Source organism: Malania oleifera, chromosome 13 (genome assembly GCF_029873635.1).
Source record: "Malania oleifera isolate guangnan ecotype guangnan chromosome 13, ASM2987363v1, whole genome shotgun sequence".
Classification (NCBI taxonomy): Eukaryota; Viridiplantae; Streptophyta; class Magnoliopsida; order Santalales; family Ximeniaceae; genus Malania; species Malania oleifera.
This window is the reverse complement of record NC_080429.1, coordinates 82,517,733-82,527,621: the sequence shown is the minus strand read 5'-3', so window position 1 is coordinate 82,527,621 and position 9,889 is coordinate 82,517,733. Positions and strand designations below refer to the sequence as shown.

The 9,889-nt window shown below is 35.3% G+C and overlaps 1 long non-coding RNA gene across 1 annotated transcript; it reads left to right on the top strand.

The window, feature by feature from the left end:
- The first annotated feature begins 261 nt into the window (after positions 1-261).
- Positions 262-4,872, top strand: LOC131146457 (uncharacterized). Its single transcript, XR_009134372.1, has 3 exons — positions 262-340; positions 3,491-3,779; positions 4,615-4,872. It is a non-coding gene; the product is annotated as an uncharacterized LOC131146457 (long non-coding RNA).
- Positions 4,873-9,889: the final 5,017 nt, after the last annotated feature.

The window sequence follows — 9,889 nt, the reverse complement described above, 5'->3', positions numbered from 1 at the left end:
ACTAGTAGAAAGTTCAAATTGTCAATAAATTTAAATTTTATAGGACTTTCCGATATTTTAAAAAAAATGCAGGAGATAAAGTGTCATATTTAAAAAACTTAGGAGATATTATTTAATTTATTTTAATTAATATTATTTTAAAATTTTTTTATGAATAGTAAAAATATATTATATAATATTATATTGACAAAATATTTAATTTTTTTAAGATTTTATGATAATTTCTAAAAGTATAAGAGTGAAGTGAGAAGGTCCAAAACCGCTCAGAAATGTCAAGCTCCTCCGTCTCACTTTCTCCAGCAGCGAAGAGAAGCCCTAGAGCTGCCCTAGCGGTCAGAAGGTATGTTTGGACTCTCTCTCTCTCTCTCTCCTCTCTCTCTCCCTCTCTCTCTCTCTCTCTCTCTCTCTGAGACTTGCGTACTCTGTGTTTGAGACAATTTTGCGTGCTACCCCCCGCTGCGAGTAGGCGTGTCTGTGTTCGTGTTGAATGTTTTGGTTGTTTTCTTGCACGCGTTTTTCAGGCTTATGTATTTGGATTTGATTCGAACCTTTGTCTGGTATTGGACGAGACTTGATAGGATTGCACAGCTTATTATTTGGGTTTAATTCGAACCACTGTTTAATTTTTACTACTTGTATATTGTTCATTTGGGAAAGCGTCAGCGGTGGGGCTGGTTGATTATATTGTATGCAGGAGAGCATCATGGCAATCAAATTATCCATTGTGCTTTCCAGATTGTAGTTTACAGAACTTATTTGCTAAAAAAATGGCCCATGGTGTTAGATTCAATGTTGAATCGAGGGGAAAAAAATTTATGCAGGCTGATCGTAGAAAGGAATGGAGGCAACTGTTAAAGAGAATATTAATTTTGTATGTTTCATTCACGATGATACATTGCTATACGTGGCTTTATACATGTTCAGTAATGGATGCAAGAGCTATACACAGTAAGTTTAGAATAATCTCAGCCAAGATTTAAGAAAATATTGGAAGCTTGATCGAAGGAGTGATTGATGGCTTGATTGGAGGAGTAATGGTAGGTGTTGACTTATCATGCCCCTGCAAGATTGACTGGCCATTGAGGACACAAATCTTGGTTCGATGAGTAAGAAAGTAGAACCGAGGCAGCGGCTTGGTAAAAGAGTCAGCTAGTTGATCAGAAGTATGAATATGAAAAACACGTAGGCGACCTGTAGTGACTTGATCACGAACAAAGTGGAAGATGATGGTATTGTGTTTCATACGAGAATGAAAGACTGGATTGGCACAGACATAAGTAGCACTTACATTATCACAGTAAATGACCGGAGTAGAAGTTAAAGGTACACGCAGCTCTTGAAGAAGATTCATTACCCAGTTTATTTCAGCTGCAGTAGAGGCAATAGCTCGGTATTAGCTCGGTATTCAGCCTCGGTGGAGGAGCGAGTGACAGTCTTTTGATTTTTAGAACTCCAAGAGATGAGATTGGCGCCAAGAAAAAGAACATAAGCAGCGGTTGAAGTCTGATCATTAGGATCACCAGCCCAATCAGCATCGGCAAATGCATGAAGTATTTGAGGTGATTTTTTGCAAAGCATGATGTCAAAGTCAAGAGTTCCAGCGAGATAGCGGAGCAAGCATTTGACTGCAGACCAATGAAGGGTGGAAGGAGAATGCATGAACTGAGATAACTTGTTAATGGCAAATGACACGTCAACATGTGTTAATGAGAGGTATTGTAACGACCCAAGAGTTTGACGATACAAGTTAGCATCAGTTGGTGGAGAGTCATCCGTCAATATGAGAGCTTTTGTAGTTGCAATAGGGGAAGAGACAGGCTTGGCATTGGCCATGTTGCCATGTTAACTCGATGCAAGATGTAATAACCCAAGAAATTCTTCCAAGCCTCGTCGACGAACATAAGGAATTCGTCGACGAGAAGATACTGAGAGAGGGTTTAAGGCAGACTGAAACTTGTCGACGAGGGCGCAGGTTTGTCGACAAACTTTTTACAGGACTCGTCGACGAGGTGACGTGTCTCGTCGATGAATCCAACCCTATAAATAGCTAAAATCCACATTTTTAACTCAGTTTTCAGCGCAGAAAATATCTCTCTCTCTCTCTCTCTCTCTCTCTCTCTCTACGTTTCCCTCCCCTTCCCTCTTCAATTCCAACTTCATTTCTCGTCGGATTAAAGATCTAAGGCCACCACGACGCTCCTGACGAAATTCTCTGTAAGTCTGCTGGAGTTGATCGTTGAAAAATTTGGTTTTGAATTCATTCTAATTTCAGGGTAAGACAATTTATTCAGGATTTGCTTTCCCTACAGTTATAAGAAATGTTGTATATAGAAAAATACTGATGTTTGGTTCTGAGAGATGTTAATTTCAGGGAGTTGATGTGGGAACTTTCCAGGTATAGGACCAGAATTTAGTAGAGACTTTTCCAGAGTTTAGGTAAGGGAAATATGCTATGCTAGCGATTTTTAATGTGTATACAGAATATTATGAATGTGTATTTATAAGCATGCAGATCATATTATTTTTTCAGAATAGCATAAATATTATTTTTACAACAGAATTATAGAAATTGAGCATGAGATTTTGATTTCCCAAATGTATGGCATGAGTTTATTACAGTATAGTATGTAGATTTTATAGTATTACAGATATTCAGTTATAGAGATTATAATAATGAATGAAATTTACAGTATTTCTCAGAAAAACATGAATTCTAAACCATAACACCCAGATAGTTTATTCAGATAGATTATGCAGTTATAGCATCAAGATGCTACAGTAGATTATTCGGACATTACAGATATTATATACAGAGTATACAGATATTATATACAAATATTTTATACAAATATTACAGATGGTACAAACAAAAATCACAGATGATACAGACAGATATTATATATATATATATATATATATATATATATTTCAGTAAGATATCTCATATAATACATCACAGATATTTCAGATATCTCAAAAATCACGAATGATACAGACAGATATTATATATATGACTTTCCTGAAATCATCACCTAGACCTGGCAAAATGGATAAAAATCCGTTAATCCGACCCGCATCCGATCCGTTTTAACCGACTTATCATCAATCGCTTGCTAAATGAGTCGAATATGGTTTTTAATTTTCATATCCGCCTCCTTAGCGGGTCGGGTCGGTTTTATCTGGCGGACAAACCGTTTAAAATTTCATAACTAATTATTAACCCATAAAACCTTAAGGCCTCAAGCCCAGCAACCCATAAAAGCAGTGCCCACGACCCGGCCCACGCTCACCACACACGCACGAAGAACTGGAGAAGCGGCAGAACTGCAGAAGCCCACACGCCAACCACAGCTGCCACACGGCCCACACCACACGGCCACAACTCACAAGCAGCCCCTGCCCCCCTCACGGCCTCGCCCCTCTCTCTCAAGTCTCAAATCCTCACCTGATTAGGGTTTCATTTTCATCCTTTCCATTTCCAACTACGCAGGACACAGCCACATCCCAGTGATCGGAGATCCCACGACGTCGAGTCGACGGTGATTCCCATTGCCGTCGCTGACTGCCACCCACAGCTGAGCCACGGCCACGACTCACGAGCGGTGTAGACCAGGTCTAGAGCCACCATTCCCTCGCGCTCGCGGCCTCACCGACGCCCGGTCATCTTCGTTTCTCACCAGCCACTCGGCCTCGGCGCTGCCCCTCACCCAGTCTTCCTTAGTTCCTTTGCAGTTTGCACTTGCAGGCCTCGCCCAGTTAGTCCCCTTTGCGGCTTGCAGGTACTTATCATTTTTTATTAAAAGTTATGGTACTAATTACTAAAGATTACTATCTTTCTTGATATGATCCAATAAAAAAAAATTTAAAGATTCTTTGATGCACTCACTAATAAATGCACAAATATGTATGAATTCCATTTATATGTCATATAGGCAATTATCAATTAGTGACCTTTAGAATGAAAAATATACTTATTTGAATTTTAGTAGGTAAGGGTGAAATAAACAACAAGTGCCTTATAAGAGTTTTTGAGATCAAGTTAATGAGTTAAAAATTATATTTTCTTTTCTTTCTTAAAATAAAATCCAAGTTAAAATGCGTTAATAATAAACCCCAAGGGTTGAATAAGTGAATATAATTTTAGATATCAATAGTTTTTGGGAGCATATATTTCTAGGCTTGAATTTGAATTTGTGTTGATTTGTAAGAAACTTAATACAATTTTGCATTATATTTTGTCTAAGTTTACACAAATTCAAATCTAAGACCCGAAACTCATAGTCTCAAACGTAAGATAAATTCTTGGGAATTTAATTGGCACATTTTTTAAAAGATTTATTAAAGCCTAATCTTTTCTTTTAAAAAAAAAAAAAAATTGATTGTTGGATAGTTGACATATATCTACGAAGATTTGAGTTTGTTAGAAACTTAATTTATATATTTATGAAAGGGCAAGCTTACCAACTTTGATTAATTGACATCTAAAGGTAATTTTGTCCAAAAATTTTTGTACCATGTGCATGGTTAATTTCATTAAAAGTTTAGCATTATTTCTTAACTGAAAAGTTTTAGTGTCAACTAAAACATTTAATCCCATTTCATAATTTTTTGCAGTGCATTACAAGGATTTGGGAAAAAAATGTCTTAGTCAATAGCAAATTCAATTGATCAAAATGATGAAATGAGTGAAGAAGAAGTTCAGTTGCCAGATTCGTCAAACACAGAACCTGCAAAAGAAACAACCCTACAGGTAAAAAGAGCTAGGAAAAAAACATCTAGTATTTGGACAGATTTTGAGTTGATTAAAAGTGGAGATAAACAATATGCCCAATGTAAGTATTGTCCTAAGAAATATTTCTACCATGGTAAGAACTCTGGGACATCAAACTTACATTGTCATACAAAAAAAATGCATGGGAAAGAAAAATAATGATCTGAAACAAATGCTAATGAGTCAAGGTGATGGAAAGTTGTCTCTGCATACATGAAAACTTGATCAAGTTGTACAACGTAGGAAGTTGGCAATGGCAATTGTGAGACACAATTTGCCATTTTCTTTTGTTGAGTATGAAGGAATTCATGAATGGGCTTTAGAATTAAATCCAGAGACAAATAGTTGTGACAACGAATAGCTGCAAAGCTGATTTATGAGGGTTTTTTCAACAAAAAGAGCACATTCGTGAGTTGTTTATTGAATAATTCTAGTAGAATGTTTCTTACTTTGGACTTATGGACTTCGGTTAATACTGATGGCTATTTATGTTTAACTGCAACATTTGTGGATAAAAATTGGAAGCTTCAGAAGAAAGTATTGAGTTTTTCAAGCATGCCTCCTCCACAACACTAGTCTAGCATTTAGTAACAAAGTCATGGACTTATTGGTGAATTGGGGGGGTATAGACAGAAGCTATTTTTCCATAACATTGGACAATGCTACATCCAAGTGATGGTTTGTAGAGTATTGGAAGTCTAATCTGAACTTGAAAAATGATTTGGGTAAGGGAAGGAATTTTTCATGTTGCTGTTACACTCACATATTGAATCTCATTGTCCAGATGGCCTAAAATTATCTCATTTTCGCTGTGGACAATATACGAGATTTAGTGTCAATATGTGAAGCATTCACAACAGCGAAAAGTTTAGATTTCATGAATGTTGTGAAAGGTGAGAGTGCCACGTGTGAGAGGATTTTGCCAAGATTTGTCCTACTAGGTGGAATTCTACGTATATGATGCGTGAAAGGTACTTTATACTATAGAGATGCTATTGGCCATTCAGGTTTAGTGAGGAGAATTTTAAGTTTTGCCCAACGCATGATGAATGGAAGGAAATTGGAGAAAAATTGCTAGTTTCTTGAAGGTTTTTTTATGACTTGACAATCTTTGTTTCTGGGACATCTTATCCAACTGGCAAATTTATACTTTCAAGGAGTATGGAAGGTACAGTACTTTACTTAATGCGGCATTGGGTGATGATGTCTTTTTAAGGAATGTGGCTACTCAAAATGCAGGGAAAGTTTAACAAATATTGGTCAGATTATAGTAAAATTTTGGCAATGGCTGTGATTTGGATCCTCGTTTCAAGATACAATTTGTATCTTTTTTGTTTAAAAAGAAGTGCAACCAATGTCTTGGAAAGATCGAGTAAATCTGACATTCCAAGCGTGAGATGCATTCACTTTTTGATGAGTATGTGAAGCACCACGCCCCTCTCAACTTCTAAGGAAAATGCCCTTCCTTTGAAGCAACTAGTTATCATGATCGGGTCATATGACCACCTATTGCAACAATGCAGTTGATATTGACACGAAAGTAGATTTTTTTTAAGTACAAAGTTTATTCTGACTTTATTAATCAAGCTATAGAATCTTTTATATTCTACTTGTTATATGTAAAACTATGTCTTTTAGGGTGTAATTCAAGAAGAAAGCTTTTGGCTAAAGAAGATAGAAGAATGCTCCAGTATCAGAACAGAAATAGACACATGTTTTTTAGAGAGCAGGATGGTAGGATTATGTAAAGAATTGGATATTTTGGACTTTTGAAGGAGTCATGAATATAAGTATCCAATTCTTTCTTGAATGGCAAGAGTATCTTATCATTCCATATCAAGCTGTTGCACATCGACAATCAGCATTTAGTATTGGAGGAAAAGTGATAAATATGTTACGTAGGTCTCTTACGCCTGATAAGGCTGATTATCATTTTAACTCGTGAATGGCTGTATAAGGCGAGACGAGGTATGCTTATTTAATTATATTATAATTACTATGTATTATGCAATATTTATTTCTTTATTTATTATATTTTGAATTTTGAATGCAGTTGAAGATTTTGTAGATAAGGAAGAACTTGCTGAAGAATATTGCTCAAGCTGAAAGAGCAGGTCCTTACCTCATCTAGTGTATCATCTTGCTCTGTTGACTTATATTTGAATAGTACTACACGGGCACAGGCTGTGTAGCTAGTGCTTCTATTTATCTTTGAAAATTAATGGTAGTCAATAAATTATTGTTTGTTTGTTGTTTTAACTTGTAGTGTTGAATAATTATTTGTAAATTTTTTTCCCAGTTGATAACTTGTAACTTTGAGATGCTAATTAATAAGTTCAATTTATGTTATTTGATTCATAACTTAAATTATATTTTGAATTTTTTCATGATAGGCACACGAGGAGAAGAAGATGAAAGCTTTGATGTCACAAATGAAAGCATTTCAATTAATTTAAGGCATTCAAATGATTTTGAAGCTATTTGAAGGATGGATTGAGATTTTTTTTTAGTTTGTTGATTGTTTTATTTTGGGAGATTCACACGATTTGACAATAGTTGTATTTAAAGAAACTCACATGCTATAAGAACAATTATAATGTTTAGATTTTAGACTCACACGAGTCACATAGTTTGAGTTTTTATTTTGAGTTGGATTGAGATTAATTTATTATGTTTTATTGCTTATAGTTTTACTTGCATGAATTAGGAGTTGTTAATTAGTATAAATGATTGAATGATTGATATAGTTACTTAAAAAGTTAATACACAAACTAATTGCAAGTTATCATATACAATTTAAATTATTATGACAAAAATAAATTATTAATAAAATTATATTTGAGAATGGCGGATTATCCGCCCATCCGCCATGAATTATCCAACCCGAAACCGCCTAATCCGCCACTTAAACGAGTCGAATATGTATTATGATTTTTTCACCCGATAATCCGCCTTATCCGTCACGGATAAACCGACCCGATCCGCTTTGCCAGGTCTATCATCACCCCAGGAAAGACATAAAAACTACTACGAAAATTCTGTACCAAAACCACAGAACAAAACCTCAAATCCTTTTTCATATATTCTGGTATTGTTTCCGCTGCACTCTAAAGTCTATAAAACTTAACTACTTAGGCTCTGATACCAAACTGTAATGACTTTATTTTTCATGTCATTTTTTTTTTACACATATAAAATGTAAAATTTCACTACTCTAATACCTTCTAATATAAATCATAACATCATCACGGACCAGATAGGGACCATGGAATCTGTATATCCATAAACTACCTATGCAGCGGAAAGCAAAAGGCAAATATCCACATCAAATATATATAATACTAGAGAGTCAGTATCTTTCCAAAATATACTTTCATAACCATTCGCAGAATACCCTCACCTGGACCTAGGGACTACTCAAAAAGTGACTTTTCAAAATACTTACCCTCCGAACAAGGCAATACAAGGCTCCTCTATCTTGGTACCTGATCTGCACGCTTACCTAGAACACCTAAAAAGTGGTAAATTATTGGGATGAGACAACTCTTAGTAAGGTAAAATATGCTATTACCAGCATGTGGCAGATGAGTTACATATATATTATACTGATACAAATTCTAAAACTGACTTAACAGATAAAACAATTTATATTGCAATGCACAACTATATAGTTTAAGATACAACTGTGTTAACTGAACTTCCTACTTATTCATAATGCTAATACTATAATATATCTGTTGTTTACTATAAATCTATATACATATAAATAACTGTGATAATACCCTGAAAAACTGTACGTCATGATTTAACCCCTTATGACAGGGTTGTGCGGTCTGTAGGTGGGACTTAACGCTGGTTGGCTGACCAGAATAGGTCAACTGAACTCTGAAGGTCAGATCGGTTTCCTCAACCTTAACTAACGGGGAGCCTGTCCACAAAATAGGCACGATCGACTACTGAAAAATTCACATACTATCTGAGTTATGTGGTTGCATTCTAAACTAAAATAGCAACAGTACCGTGCTCTACTAATTGAATCTGATTGAATAATTTATCAGGGTCTGATACTATATAATACTGGTATTTATAATTATCTTACTATTTTTACCATGATTTTGGAATAACCATAATACTATAAAACTGATCTGAATAATCTGAATATTTGAATAACTGACTAAATATCTAAATATTTGTATATCTGAGCATTTGACTGAATATCTGAATATCATGGTTCTGAAGTCATGATAACCTGAAAATGTTATAAATCATGTTTTTGAATATTCTGTAAATTGTCTATCTATATGTATACTGGGAATTTATAATTCTGTAGAACATATATATATTTCATGTTATTTTGTGAACTATATAAATTTTGTACAGAATAAATACAAACTCATGCCACACACCAAATAAAACACATGTTTTTAAATCTCTATAAATCTATATTCTGACATATTCAAAATCACTCTGTACTCATATTCAAATATTATAATTGAAACTGATAAAAATTCCTGAATTTGCTAGCATAGTATGTTTCTGCCTGACTTACTGAGAAGTCCACAAATTAACCAAACCTACACCTGCAATGTTTCCAGCACAACATCCTGAAATTTATATTTTCTCCAACAAAACTTCACTATTATCTTACCTAATATATTCTTTTTAGTCCAAAAATATCAAATGCCTTATAAAACTAAAATACCCAAATTTTGGGATGGTGTCCAAGTTGGCCTATCCAACGATCTACTCCAGCAGACTTAAAGAGAATTTTTGCAGGAGTAGCGTGGCGGCTTCCAATCGTCAAACCGGTGTGAATCAAGGCCGGATTTATAGAGAGAAGGAGGAGAAAACGAAATTTAAGAGAGAGAAAAACGTTCTGCATGCAAATCCTCGCAGAAAAGTGATTTCTTAACCTTATATAGAATGTTTGTCCACGTGGTCTCATCAATGAGTCCATGAAGGAGGTTCGTCGATGAGCGCTTAACTCTCGTCAACGAGTTTCAGACCCTAGAAACAGCCCTCTCGATAAGTTCTCGTCGACGAGACGCGCGTCCACATTGACGAGTCCAAGAAACCGATTTGTCAACGAACGCCGAGACCTTGCTGAGTCCTTTTTTT